At 38.7% G+C, this 14,299-nt stretch overlaps 1 long non-coding RNA gene across 2 annotated transcripts in view; it reads left to right on the plus strand.

Annotated features, from left to right (window-relative positions):
* The window catches only part of LOC122496863, a 35,933-nt gene that overhangs the window by 7,792 nt on the left and 13,842 nt on the right, over positions 1-14,299 (plus strand). The window contains exon 3 of one of the 2 annotated variants that reach the window (XR_006300970.1): positions 5,445-6,203. The exons of the other annotated variant lie outside the window; for it this stretch is intronic. This is a non-coding gene — a long non-coding RNA (uncharacterized LOC122496863). Of the gene's footprint in view, positions 1-5,444; positions 6,204-14,299 lie in introns of those variants that run through there. 2 annotated transcript variants of the gene reach the window in all.

The following is a 14,299-nucleotide window of genomic DNA, read 5'->3' on the forward strand; positions in this document are numbered from 1 at the left end:
TTTTCTGCTATGAGGAAAGCAGTAAAGGTTTACTCCTTTCGAATGGGCACCTAGCCTTGCTAGTATAGATAGTAGGCATCTCTTATGTATCTTCACTGGAAACCAAGTGACCTGAGCAGTTTTGAAGTTCTGGGTCATTTGGATAACTGAAAACTCCCACCTTCAGAGAGAGGGTAGGAGCAGATTCGGTAACCCATGGTAATACTTGCTACTACATATTTGGACAAGAATTTGGGATAGTGAAAACCCCTTCAGCTTGTTTCTTGGTGTACTGAAAATTTCCTCCATCCCAATAAAAGAGAATCAGAAAGACATCTGCCCCAGTAAGGGAATCATCCCTAATTTTTTCATACCTTAAAATAGCTAGGGTTCAGTATTCAGACCCTCAGTCTATAGCTCTCTCCCTCTTGTGTCAAGATACCTCCAATCACCATTATGGTTATTTATTTTCTTCTGCCACCACTAGTCATTGTAATTTTTCCTAATAGATTGATTTTCCTGTACTGACTACACTCCTGATGCCTTCAATTCATTGTCACAAATTACCTCAGACAGAGTGTTACCGAATTGTGATGAACAGAATCAATTTACAAATAGACTTTTGCATGAGTTGTGTGTCTTTAGAATTCTAACTGCAACCTGCATTAGATTATTTAAATTTTCATGTTGGTTAGTTGTTTGTAGGATATTGGGATCATTGTTCCTTCCCACAAAAGTTTCTTTAAAGTCAGCTTGAATGAACAGTAATTGAGCACAAAAGCCTGACCTTGCCAACACTGCATTGCTTGCTCAGTCAAATTAGTTCAGACCATTATGGTTTATATTAACTATATTTGTCATTTGTAATTAACATGGATTAAGATTTGGAGGAGAGTTCTGGTACTTGTTTTTGGTTGATTATGCTAGTGGAAATTTCAGACCATATTAACATTTTCTCTTGCTTCTTAAGTTTGTTTTGTGTTTTCTTAACAGAATAATTATATCTTTGATCTGATTTTGGAATAGTCTGGCTAATGTTTGCTCAGGAAGAAAATAAAACCATCCCTTACCCAATTTTCTCATTCTCCCTTTGACAAATATATAAAAGGTTGATCGGGAGAGAAGCAAACCATACGTTTGAGTTTTGGCTCATTGTATAAGATGATGATAATGATCCAAATTTAGAATGTCATGAAATCTCTTAAGGTTTTGTTTTAAAATGCGCTTACCATGTCTTGGATATGAAACAGGTGGTTCTGCAGACAGGCCTGAGTTATCGCCAATGAACAGACTATTGTGTGCAAAGTAGCTTTTCATTATCATTGTTAACCCTCATTAAAATCACAAACCTTTAGCTTTTCACAGCTTTGTTTTCTTTTAAAGAGATGATGTTCAAGGTTTTTGAAATGTCTACATTTTCTTGAAATGTTTTCATTTAAAATAAAACTTCTTTTGTGGTTATACACATGCATCAGTATTATGAGAGAGGAGGGTTTGAAGCTGAGCAGTAATATTAGTTTTAATATTTTATTGTCTTTTTCAGTCTTTCATAAAACTTTCAAAAATTAATAAATTCATAAAAATTTCATTTGGGCATCTGTATTTGCATTTTCTCTTCCTTTAAACAATCCCTGTGTCTGCTGGGAATATGCATCATCCTCATTACCACTAAACATTTATGGAACAATATACCATTATGTAAGAAAACAGCAATTTCTGTAGCAAATGCCTGCACATTTTTGCTCTTTAAACACAAACTCCCATGGACTCATTGCAAGGTAATATCAGGGTGAGGAGGGCATTTGAGATTTCTTTTAGGCTTCAACCTACTTCTCATTAGGCCTCCTTTAATTTGGTTTTGGCCTTAGACATAGCTTAGTTTAATTGTTCATAGCTGGTTTGCTTCACTTTCCCCCTCAAAGTTTAACTCTTCTAGTCCTCCCAGTATTTTCTTATGGAAAATTTTAGATTGAGTTTTTATCTCTTGTAAAGTTTGGTTGCTTTGATGGTTAAGAAGGTACACTTCAGTCAAACCTTGAATTCTATGCACATTCAAATTGTTGCTCTTTTTGATGAAGATGTAAATTTTGAAATGGTACTTAGAGTATTAGGGTTCAGTTTCAACAATAATTTATTGAGTGTTGGGTATAGGCACTATGCTATTTTCACATTTGCTGTTTTACTTAATTATAAAGAATAAGGGATCATGGCTGTAAAGACTTGCCCTAATATAAATTCATGAGCAATGTGTTATGGGGGAATTCAGACCATATGGAAGACTATCTTCTCTTAAGAAATTTGAAAGGAGGTATACAAATGTAGTGAGATTACATTTTGAGATACTTATTCTTCCTTTCCAATATTTTCTGCTATCCTACCACTCTCCCACACTCAGGAGGTGACCTGAGTATAGTATTCTCACTGCCCCTAAGCAAGGTTGTTACAAGAAAGAAAATAATAAATACTTGGTTTATGACTTTAAAAATAGATGCAGACAATACTTTGAAAGAAATTATTTGTGAGATACAGGGCAGAAAGTTCTGCACATCATACAAAACAGATTAGGAAGAATACAGGATGATGTAAATTCATTTTTCCAGTTTTTAAAAAGATGTCCGAGAGAGAGAGGCTAAACACAGGTGTGAGAGGGGCAGCAATAGGAACTTCATGGAAGCTTGAATATCTGTGAGAAGAGAGGACTGCAGCCATATGAGCTATTTTCAGTCCCCTAAAGAGCCATGCTGGCATATGCCTTGATGATTTTGTTCATCATCATTTTTTGCCTATATTTCTTCTGACTGATGTGTGTCTTTTGCTATACAACTCCAGTGTCATTTCTGTTGGGAGGTCTTCCTAAGCGCCCCCACTCTACTGAATTTCTATAAGTGGTAAAGGATTAACTTACTAGTGAAGGATTAATTGGTTGGATTAATTTATCCAAACCCTGCACATTCTGAGGATCTTCAGGACTGGTCTTGACCACCTCCTGGGAGATAACCTCTGATCCCTTGAATATTCTTCCTGATAACTGTGTCTTTGTATACCTGAGACTTTGTATCACACTAGATAGCTTATGTATGCTAACCCTGTTGGTGGCAAACACTTGTTTTTTTATGCCTTGGGCTTTGGGTCATTCTGCATCAGTTTGACCTTTGGGTGGGGAGCTGGCGACTGTCATATAAGACTTCATTGCTTCATGCCTATGTGATTAGCCCAAATAAAAACCCTGTAACAAAGATCTCAGGTGGGTTTCCTTAGTTGGCACCACTTTGCATGTGTTGTTATGCATCATTGCTGGGAGAACTAAGCACTGTCCATGAGACTCCTCAGGGACAGAACAATTGGAAGATTGAATATGGTTTCTCTTGGACTCTGCCCTATGCCCTTTTCCCTTGCTTATTTTAATCTGTATCATTTTGCTGTAATAAACCATAACTGTGAATATAATAGCTTCTCTGTATCCTGTGAATCTTTCTAGTGAATCCTAGAACCTGAGGGTGGTCTTCATACTCCACAATAATTTTTGGTTATAACACTTATTATACTTCTATTCATTCATTAGTTTATTTATCCATCCATGCATTTGACTAATTAACTACTGAATGCCCACTATGTACCAGATATTGTTAAGCCCTGAAGTATGAGAATGAGCATGATAGGCAAAATTCCTACCTTTGTGAATTTATAGTCTGGTGGGACAAAGGGAGAAGGAAACAGATAAAACAATTTGGTATGGTAGCAGCTATTATGGACATAGTACAAGATGACATGAAGAACAGAGACCTCAGACTCCAACACAATCTGGTGGGGAGGGGTGTCAGGTAAGCTGCTTGGTAAGTAGGGAAGTGGCAAAGGGATAGAAAAACAGTGGTTATGCAGATTCAACACATATACAAAAGCCAGAAAGTAAGAGACAAGTGAAGTGAATTCATTGTGTCTGGATAAGCCTGTTTGAGGGAGAAAGTGACAAGAGATGAGGCTAGAGAAGGGGCCAGATGATGCAGGGTTCTGTTAGCTTCATTACAGAGTATGGTTTTTATCCTACAATGAGTGAGAAGTCATTGAAGGATTACAAGCAGGTGAGTGACTTGATTGGATTTGCTTTTAGAAAGAACACTCTGGCTGTGGTTTGTAAGAATGCATTGGTAAAGCACAAGCATAGAGGGGGCAGACTCATTAGGAGACTATTGCAGAAATCCAGATATGAGACGATGGAGGTCTAAACTGGGGTGTTGGGAGTTCATTGGAAAAGAGTGGATAGATTCACAAGATGCTTAGGAGGTAGAATTGATAAGACTAGCTGATACGTTGGATACTGGGTAGAGGGCATGAAAAGAGTTAAATATGACATAGTATGCCCATTTTAAAGAGGTGTGAGCAGCTGTGCCTCTGTTAGGTGTGAAGAAAGTCAGATTTAGGAAAAAAGATGAATTCAAGTTTGGTCATGTTGATGTTGCTTAATGTTTTTTTTCTCCTCTAGTCTGTAATCTCCATTCGGTCAGCTAGTTGTCCCAATGCCATTGTTAAAAAAATATAATCTATTTTGCTATAATTCAATAGTATCATTCCTAAGATACTTTTCACAACATGAAGTATGTTATCAAAACAATTGTTTCAGTAGCAACAGGAAATTAGGGGTTAGAGAGTTTTAGATTGGCAATAACCAAGTTATTTTTGCTGCAGGGATTTCAATAATAAAGGAATTTTGAATATAAATGTATTTAGTTACTAGATGCTAAAAATAATAAATTATATTAAAACTGACAAAACACATTTCATTTTCTTTACATTCCACTCACTCCAGAGCCTCATTTTGCTCTTTAATCTTTGGCCTTACCTGGCAATTTTGCTTGCAGCACGCTTCATGAATATCAAAGTTAACATAAGAACAAACATATACTCAAATAAATATCGGACACGCCAACAGAGTAGGCAGCCATTCCAGGAAAGTGGTTCTGTGTCCTATGTCTCATACACATTTTCTCTACTCACTTAGCATTAGCTCCCTATCACAATCAAATTATTAAACTATTAGTCACATTGTATCATATATATATATATATATATGTATATATAGTGAAAATTAACACTGTTGGAGAAATGGTTGCTATCTCGCCACCCCCAATGATGTGATATGCCACCTTTGAAATATGCTCAATTCCAACTAATTTATGTTTAAAAAAAGCTCTCCAGGATATGCTGATAACTCAGTCAGCTTTCTGTATGATGTCTATGAAGAATGTAAAGATATGGGCTGTAAGCCAGAATTCCTTCTCTCTACCAAATCACAGTCCTGCAAGTGAAATGGCATGAACATAACATTTCAGTTTAACTAACATTTATTGAGGGTGTGAGGCACTGGGCTAGGAGTCAGAGCTACAAAGACAAGTCATGGTCTTTGCCCTCAAGCCTGGTAATGGGAGAAGCAAGTGCATAACCAGATGTTTGTTTTAAAATATGGTAAGAAGCCATGTGCAAGACTACTGAAGAATTCCAGGAAAGCTTCTGGGAGAGATGAATTTTGAACTGGACCAAAATAACAGGTATGAGTTCATTAGGTAGAGAAGAGGGACTGAGGGTACCAAGGGCTATTGCTGGCACAACAAATTGTATCCTGTGTGAATGGTATCCCCAAGGGTAATGCAACGCAGAACCCTGCAAAAGGAGTGTTGATGAGAAGGTTAATCCAGGCAAGAACAAAGGCAGACAAGTGTAAAATAACAGTGTGTTCAAGGAACTAGAATCAGTTTGCAGTTACTCAACTGTAAAGTGAAGGTGGAAAGTAGTAGGATGCAAAGTGGAGGATGGAAGTTTCTCTGCTGTGGATCTTGGACTGTGCTCTGTGGGCAGTGGAGAACCTACAGATGGTATTAAGCAGGAGAGTGGTGTGGAGTTTTGAATTTCCAGGAGATGTCTTGTGTGGTGAGTTGATGCATTTGAGGAAGTAAGATCAGATACTAATGGCTATAGTTCTGTGAACGATAAGGGGGAACCTAAACCAGGACATTATAAGAGTACTCAGTGGGAGCAAATGTAAGAGATATTTGGGGAGTACAAAATCTGGACCCTGATTTACTGTAAGGGGTGAGGCTGAGGGAAGGAGGAGGATTCAGGATAACTCCCAGGTTTCTGAAAGGTTTAGACTTGAGAGATGGTGACATCAGATGCGAAATTTGAGGTACTTGTCAACCACTCCCGTGGATTTGTCCTGTAGCACAAGGTGAGAAACAATAAATGGCACAGGGGAAGTAGAAATAAAATTTAGAGGAGCAGAAGTAAATTCTAGTTTGCATAATCAGGAATGATGGAATCATAAAGAAAGTAGTATTTGGATGTAGGCCTTGAAGGATTGGTAAGGTTTGCATTTAGCGACTTGATGGGGTGGAAATGTCCCAGAGAAGGCATGGATACCCTCAGGATATTGTTTGAGAAGAGCTGAGACTTCCTGTTTGTGACTGGAGTAAAGAGTTTGCTAAGCATGATAAAGAGGATGTGGCTGGAGTGGTGGGTTGGAACCAAGTCATGAATGCCTTAGGGTTCTATGCCTAATGGGCCTTGAGCTTTGCATTGGGCAAATGTGCAAGCAGAGCCATGCTTTGGGAAGAATGATCTCAGGTAGTAAATGAGACAAAATAGAGGCAGAGAGATTGAAGCCAGACAGAAGAGTCAGGATGGTGCACCAGAATGCTAGAAACAGGAATAGAGAGGAGGGGACCAGCAGTGAAAACGATTCGGTAGTTCACTGCATTTGGTAGTGTGGCTTAGGTCAAATGTTATAAATGGTTGGATTACAAGGGATTGAGAACATGCTGCTGCCTCCATAGAAATAAAGGAGTCTAAGAGGAACAGATTTATAAAGATAATGGGGCACCTTCAAAGAGAATACTACTTGTGTCCCCACTTGTCTTTTTCTTTATTATTGGCAAAAAGATTTTAAAAAAAGGAGGAGGTAGTATGCCTCCTTATACTGGTTGACTATAGTTAGAAATTCTTGGCTTTAAATCTCTGCTCTGTTCTTTATTAGCTGTGTGCACTTGGGTGAGAGTTCTAAGCACTTTAAGTCTGAGTTTCCTGATCTGGAACATGGAAATAGGAAGACATCCAGTAAGCTTGTGAATAACACATAGTTTACATTGAATAAATGCTAGCTGCTATTATTAGAATTCTAAAAAGAAGGAAATGCAGAATAGAATTCTAATTCAGTTACTATGTTCAAAAATACAATTTGTTCAAAATTTTCATCAGCTCTTCTGATGGACTGAAGGGTTGGTAGGAAAACATTGATGTCATGTTATAATAATCCAGCTGGTGGTTACTAGCAACCATGCAAACTCTAGAGATTACCTCTTCGACTTAATATCTTAAAGATGTCCTGACCTGAATCCCTTAGACCTGGCTCTGAACCTATAGCTCTGTGCTGTGAATTTAGAGAGATCCACACAGTGGGTCAGGATACTTTACAAAATACAAAAGATTGTTTTATATAATGTCAAGTAAATGGAAACAAGGCTGATGACTTCAGTGAAAGTCATAGGCATTTTCAAGTGAGACCAGTAGAATTTATTTATTTATTTATTTATTTATTTATTTATTTATTCTCTCTTTCTGAGAGAGTCAGAGTGTGAGGGCGGGAGGAGCATAGAGAAAGAGGGAGGCACAGAATCCGAAGCAGGCTCCAGGCTCCAAGTAGTCAGCACAGAGCCCTGTGCGGGGCTGGAACTCATGAACTGTGAGATCATGACCTGAGCCGAAGTCGGACACTCAACAGACTGAGCCACCCAGGTGCCCCCAGTAGAATACATTTATAACTTGAGATAATTTTAAGAGTTTTCCAGAATCCTAGTTATGTGTATTAACGTGCTATTTAGGTGCTTTGGAGTCTATAATGTAAATAAAAATATTTTCTGTCATCATCATAGTAATTGATTCTTGCAAGAATCATCAATGGAGCTAAAACTAGTGGGTAAAAATCTGAGGAGTAACAGATTTGATTTAGATCAATCTCATCTAAAATTTAGCTTCCTTCTGTTTTCATAACAGTTCCAAAATATCTCTCCTAAAGTCAGTCTTTTTTCTTACATTTGCCCTCAATACACAATACATTCACTGACTTCAAAGAGTTCAAAAAGTAATGGAAATCTCATTTATTGCTGTTTAGCATGGGAAACACTCCTGCAGCCTTTGGACCATGGAGAATTCAGTTCCCACCAGAGGGCGCTCGGTTGTCACTTAAGTCACCATTTTGGGTTTTGGGACTTCCTTTGTAACTCAAAAAGTAAAATGGAATTTTTATTTTGTACATTTGTAGGTGAACTTAGAGATTTGAGGATTAATGTAACTAACATTTTAAAGCTTGGGTAGGTCTTGCTTTTACTTCCAGGTTAAGGACAATTACCTAAATGACATATCAATCAGAATCCCTTACCAGAAACCAAAAACCCAAAACCAAAAACCAAACAAAAACAAAACAAAACCACTATAGAACACAAAGCAAAACAAAACAAGTGAACGTCCATTTTTTGTTTTATTTTGCTTGTTTTTTTCAGCAAACACTTCCAGTCTTGGTTCATTGCAGGTTTGAGAGCCATAGTTTCTTCTTCACCTCACTCACGTACTCTGGAATTAGGTCATTAAAGGAGAGGTGGGGCCAGGATGGGAGGAACTCAGTTTCAGGGCCTACGTGCAAGGTGCTGACACTCCCGTGAGTCTTGCTTCTTTCCCAGAATGGTCTTGCCTTCCTTGAGACTGTGTCGGGTGTTCTCAAAGTCTCTCCACCAGCAACATCAGCATCACCTGGGAGCTTGTTAGAGGGCAAATTCTTGGGCCTTACTCCAGACCTACTGAGTCAGAACTTCTGGGGGTGGTGCCCAGCAATCTGCATTTTAACAAGTTCTCTGAGTGATTCTGATGTATGCTACAGTTTGAGAACCACTAAGCTAGACACTTTGTTTTTGCAAGGCAAGCTGCTTTTGGGCAATAGGAGCCTCAGGATTATTGTTTAGTTTTCATTCCAAGACTTAGGAGCAGACTTTCTCTAGGCCAGGTGTCAAAACTTTTAGGTAAAAGGTAGTATCAAAGTGGTTTTCTGCCTGCTTCAAGCTTCCAGAGAAGCTTGTTTTTCACCAGTCTAAGCAGAGGTACCAGCCCATGGAAGGAAGTTTTGGAAATAGATCACTCACATGTAGAAGGAACCAAGAGAATCCGTTAAGAATTTAGGAAGGAAGTGTAGTGTGATGGTTAGGCCTACAGATTCTGGATCCATCTTGCCTGCTGTGACAGCTCTGTGTGATCTTGGGCAAGCTGTTATTGTTTTACCTGTCTAGAACTCAATTTCCTTATCTGCATATTAGGGATGATAATAGTACCTATGTCATATGCTTGTTATGAGAACTAAATTAGACAAGATTTCTAATGTGATTAGAACAGACCATTGGCACAATGTAAATGTTTAGAAATACTGTGCTCTCCACAGCACAGGTCCCCCTACCATCCTACCAGCACAATACTGTCCCTTTTGGCTAGCAGCAAAACAACCATAATCATACTTTTTTCCCAATTCTTAATGGGAAAATCTTAATGTAAACAATCTCCATCACATTTATACAGGTGACAGGAGTCCTAGGAGCTCCTTTGGAATCAGAACTTTTCTTTTAATTTCAGCCCTCCTACCTAATAGATGTTCAGCTTTGAGCAAATTACTTAACCTCTCTTTAAATCTCACTTTCATTTTTATTTGTAAAATGGGATTATAATTCACATCTTATAGGGTTTAGTGTGAGAGAAAGGAACACAGTCAGTGGGCAAATTGTAGAAATAAAGCACCATTATCTGTATACTACTGTTCCCAGGAAATGCCATAAAGAGAGTAGGATAGTACTTGGCACATAAGAGGGCTCAGTACACATTTGTTCCTTTTCATTCACAGCTTATACATTTTGAGTATTTAGGGACCTTTTAAATCACCAAAGCACTAATTATGTTCTCGTACTGTTTACTTTTCAGCTTCACACTTCAGCTCCTGAATTTCTGGCCTGGAGTGACTGGGAGAGTCTTGTTTTCCCTTCTTCTCACATGGGAACCTTTTGGGCTAGATTTTCTAGTCAGCTCTTTCCCATTTCTTTAGGCTGACTTGCCCCCAAGATCACAAAACTCATATTTTTCATTTTAGAAAATTTGGAACATTTCAATAAAGCATAAATAAGAAAACGAACATTGCCAATTCCTCTCCAAAAGAAAACATCATAAATGATTTGGTATATTTCCTGCTAGACTTTCCTACCTTTGCTTCAATAAAATTGCTATCATAAAGTATGTTCAATTTTCCTTCTTGCCTTGGGGTTTCTACAGATGTGATCCTCCTGGCCTGGCATGTCCTTCCATGGCCTAGGATGCTCCTTATTTTTCCCACCCCTTCATCCTATCCCAGCCACCCCTGATGTTTCAGATGAGGCCAGGTTTCTGTATTAGACATTTTTAAAGCATGCTATACTCTTTCTGGACTTACTTCTGGTTCTTAGTGATATACAGTATTTACTGTGTGAGTATGGGAGCAGTATTTATCTCTATGACTAAACTGTAAGCTCCAGGACAGTAGGAACCATGTCTGGTTTACTTACAACTGCATTCCAAGTGTCACCACAAAGCTGGACACATAGTGTATCCTCAACAAATGGTTTTCAAATGACTGAATGAGTAAATGAAATGTGTTGTAAGCATTTCTCCATCCGGGCATGATCTTGAATGTCTGGGTTTAAGTGGCATGATTTTAACTTGTACATGGCAGGGTGATAGGTAAGATGGTCTTTTAGAATTTCAGAGCACTCCATGGATTTCTAAAGCAGCCTGTTATGGTGAGAGGGATCTGTAGGCCAGGAATCAAGAGACCAATGTATTCCTTTCTGCTTTACCAGTTCCTGTGACCTTGAGTAAGTCACTGACCTTCACTAAACCACATTTTCTTTTTTCTCCTCTATTTCTCTCTCAAGGAAACTCATACATAAAATAAAACAGTGTGTGTAAAGACACTTTTCAAATTATAAAGAGCTATATAAATATGTCCAGACCATTCAAAAGATATTTTTCTTGATAGAGCCACTTGCGATTTTGCATAGAGGCTCCATTTTCAAACTTGAAATTGACTCTGTTGCCAAGAAAATCTCCTATTTCTTTTTTTTTTTTTTTAACTTTTTTAACGTTTATTTTTGAGACAGAGAGAGACACAGCATGAACGGGGGAGGGGCAGAGAGAGAGGGAGACACAGAATCCAAAGCAGGCTCCAGGCTCTGAGCCATCAGCCCAGAGCCCGACGCGGGGCTCGAACTCGCGGACCGCAAGATCGCGACCTGAGCCGAAGTCGGACGCTTAACCGACTGAGCCACCCAGGCGCCCCGAAAATCTCCTATTTCAAAGCTTAATGGTTAGAAATAATTGTGAGTCTGAATGTCTTAAATAGCCAAAATACATTAACTACTATTTTATTCCTTAAAGACAGACATAGCAGAGTTTGTTTCAATTTCATACTTGAAGATTGCAATAAAATAATTATGGTGAGTTGTGAAAACAGAAACTTAGATTTACGTTTCTTTCAAATTTCAGTTGGCTGATGCAGTCAAGATATTTCTGACAGACTAGCCAATGCATGTAACTTAAATAGATTAAAAAGAAACTTTAGTTTTTGAATATACTTTATACCTTATTCAGCAGTCAAGGAATATGATAAGATTTGGAAATTCCAAAATGGAGTTAACATCTCTGTGACAGGATCAGTGTTCATATTTGAAGGCAGGATGGAAGAAAGAAAATTTCCCACCAGTGTGTTACATGTTAGGAACTGGAATAGGTCATCCCATGACTAAATTTTATTGGCTGATTCTTTGGTAGTTTTCCACTGCCTCTTAAGCAATTTCCTTTCCATTTTAGGTTATGTGAAGGTACTTGAAATGTACACATTGAGGAGGTAAAATATTTCAGAGAACAGATAAAAATTGAAAGTATGATAGAAGAGAACAGTCTCTTACACTCTGTGGAAATTGTGAGTTCATGGATAGAATGAGGCAGTGTTTGCTGCTTTTATTTATTAATGACTCCAACACACCGTATTGAAAGGTGAATTTTTTTTTCTCTTTCTTCATAGTACCAAATAGTAAATGCATAGCATTTTAGAAGAGGAAAATCCTTTAAAGGTCTAATGTCCTTGTTTCATAAATAATATCTGACATTTACAAAGAAATTTACAATTGCTTCCAGATAGTATGGTTTCATAGACTCTTCACAACTCTGTTGCTATCCTCAATTAAAAATGAGGAAATGAAGACTCAGAGAGCTTAAATGACTTGTGTAAGGTCACAGAGATGATGATAATAATGATGGGTAATATTCATTGAGTACTTGCCTCTGTGCAAAGCCATCCTCATGCATGATCACACTGAATTCTCACAAGAGTCCTAACACCTTATACATAATACATTACAAGCTGAAATTATAAATCAGTGCTCAGAAACTGAAAATATTTTTTCACTGAATGCTCTTCTATAGACACAAGATAAATATTGAATGAAATTAATGTGATTCTCTTTTTAGCTTGTGTTGTATATGAAACTGATCAATCAAGTAAATAGTATTCTCATTTTGCAAGTGAGAAAATATGGAGAATTAAGACTACCATAATAGCATTGTGGTAGCTCATGCTCACAAGCTGAGGCAAGAACCCAGTTTTCCCCAACAGACCAAGTTTCCTTTCTTTGCCATGTATTTCAGAGTATTGAGTGGGCAATTGGCAACTAGGAGCAAAGTTAAGGACAAAGTACACCATATTCTGAATATTGAGACCAGATATTACCTGTAGGATTTAATGAGTCAGACAAATGACTCTCTCTCCCTCCAGGAAACTCCTCCCTGTACCCTGCCCATCATCATCTGAGGCTGAACCACTCCTCAAACCCTACCTACTTTTTGACTAGATAAGGGGAGGTGGACATGTTGTTAGAGTCATGAATTTTGGCCTACTGGAAAGCACTGTGGCTTCCCCTTTGAGGGTGCTCTGAGGACCATCTGCAGAAATTGGGATTAAAAGAAGATAATGATATCTTTTTTAAAAAAAGTTTATTTTGAGAGAGAGAGAAAGAGAGAGAGCAGGGGAGGAACAGAGAGAAGGAGAGAGAGAATCCCAAAAAGGCTCTGTGCTGTTAGCATAGAGCCCGACACAGGGCGCGATCCCGTGAACTGTGAGATTATGACCTGAACCGAAATCAAGAGTCGGATGCTTAGCCGACTGAGTCACCTAGGTGTCCCAGAAGGTAATGATATCTTATTTCTTTGTCATCAAACCATATGATTGATCCTAGTGGTTGTATCAGTGAAGGAACAGAGAATCGAAATGAGACAATAGGGCAGAGAGAAGTGAGCTAGCAGAGCAGCCTGTGCCTACCTTGTGACATGGCAGTGATATGTGAGCCTCCCAGAAGTCAAGAAGCCTCCATGAAAAGTAGCTGGACTTGAGCTGACTTGCCAGTACCTTCCATAAGAGGCCGTAGCAACTGGGGAGTATTAGATCAAGGTGAAGACTTTGTCCTGCGGACACCCCTCAGTGAGACCCCTCCTGAGAGACCTCTCAGAGAGTCTCTAAAGAACCCTCACATGTACCCCATGGAAGAGCCAGTGTCAGGATGTCTGCCACCCAGAGGCCAATAAGCAGCATCAGCCAAGAGAAAGCCCTAATGCAGCACTGAAAGAGACACTTGTCCCTTTCTATCTCTGCTTCTATTAGCAGCTCCAACCCTCAAGCCCACCACTCGAGAAGGAAGGATGCAAAAGTGAAGGGGAAACCAGTCCCCTTTCCCGTTTCAGGCCCTAGTCACAAATGGCCTGGCCTACAGGAAGGAAGGGGCTGCAAGTAAAGTTTTAAATTGGACTGGATTTCTTTAACATAGTCGTTTCAAAACTGTAGGAGCTGTCCCAGAATGTTGTTAGTGGTTGGAAGTTGTACTCTGAATTCAGGCTGTTTAGAATGGCTATTACATTTGCTACAAAAATATATGTAATAGTCATGGCTTACCTGGAGAGCTATGTATCCTTTTCAAATACACAGAAAGTTTTATGAGATGATATTGTCAGGAACCAAGTAGAATCTTTAAAATCCTTCATTATTGTATGCTCAAAAGGAATGGAATTGAGAAAATATGGACCAGTAAAAAGACAACCCCCTCCTTTCTTCTGATTATTCCTTTTCCTACAGCAGGTATCTTGGCATCTGACCTGCCAGAATGAAGATCTTTGATTCCAAGTCAGGTAGTTCACTTTTGCATAAGAAATCCTGACTGAT

This window comes from Prionailurus bengalensis, chromosome A3 (assembly GCF_016509475.1).
Source record: "Prionailurus bengalensis isolate Pbe53 chromosome A3, Fcat_Pben_1.1_paternal_pri, whole genome shotgun sequence".
Lineage (NCBI taxonomy): Eukaryota > Metazoa > Chordata > Mammalia > Carnivora > Felidae > Prionailurus > Prionailurus bengalensis.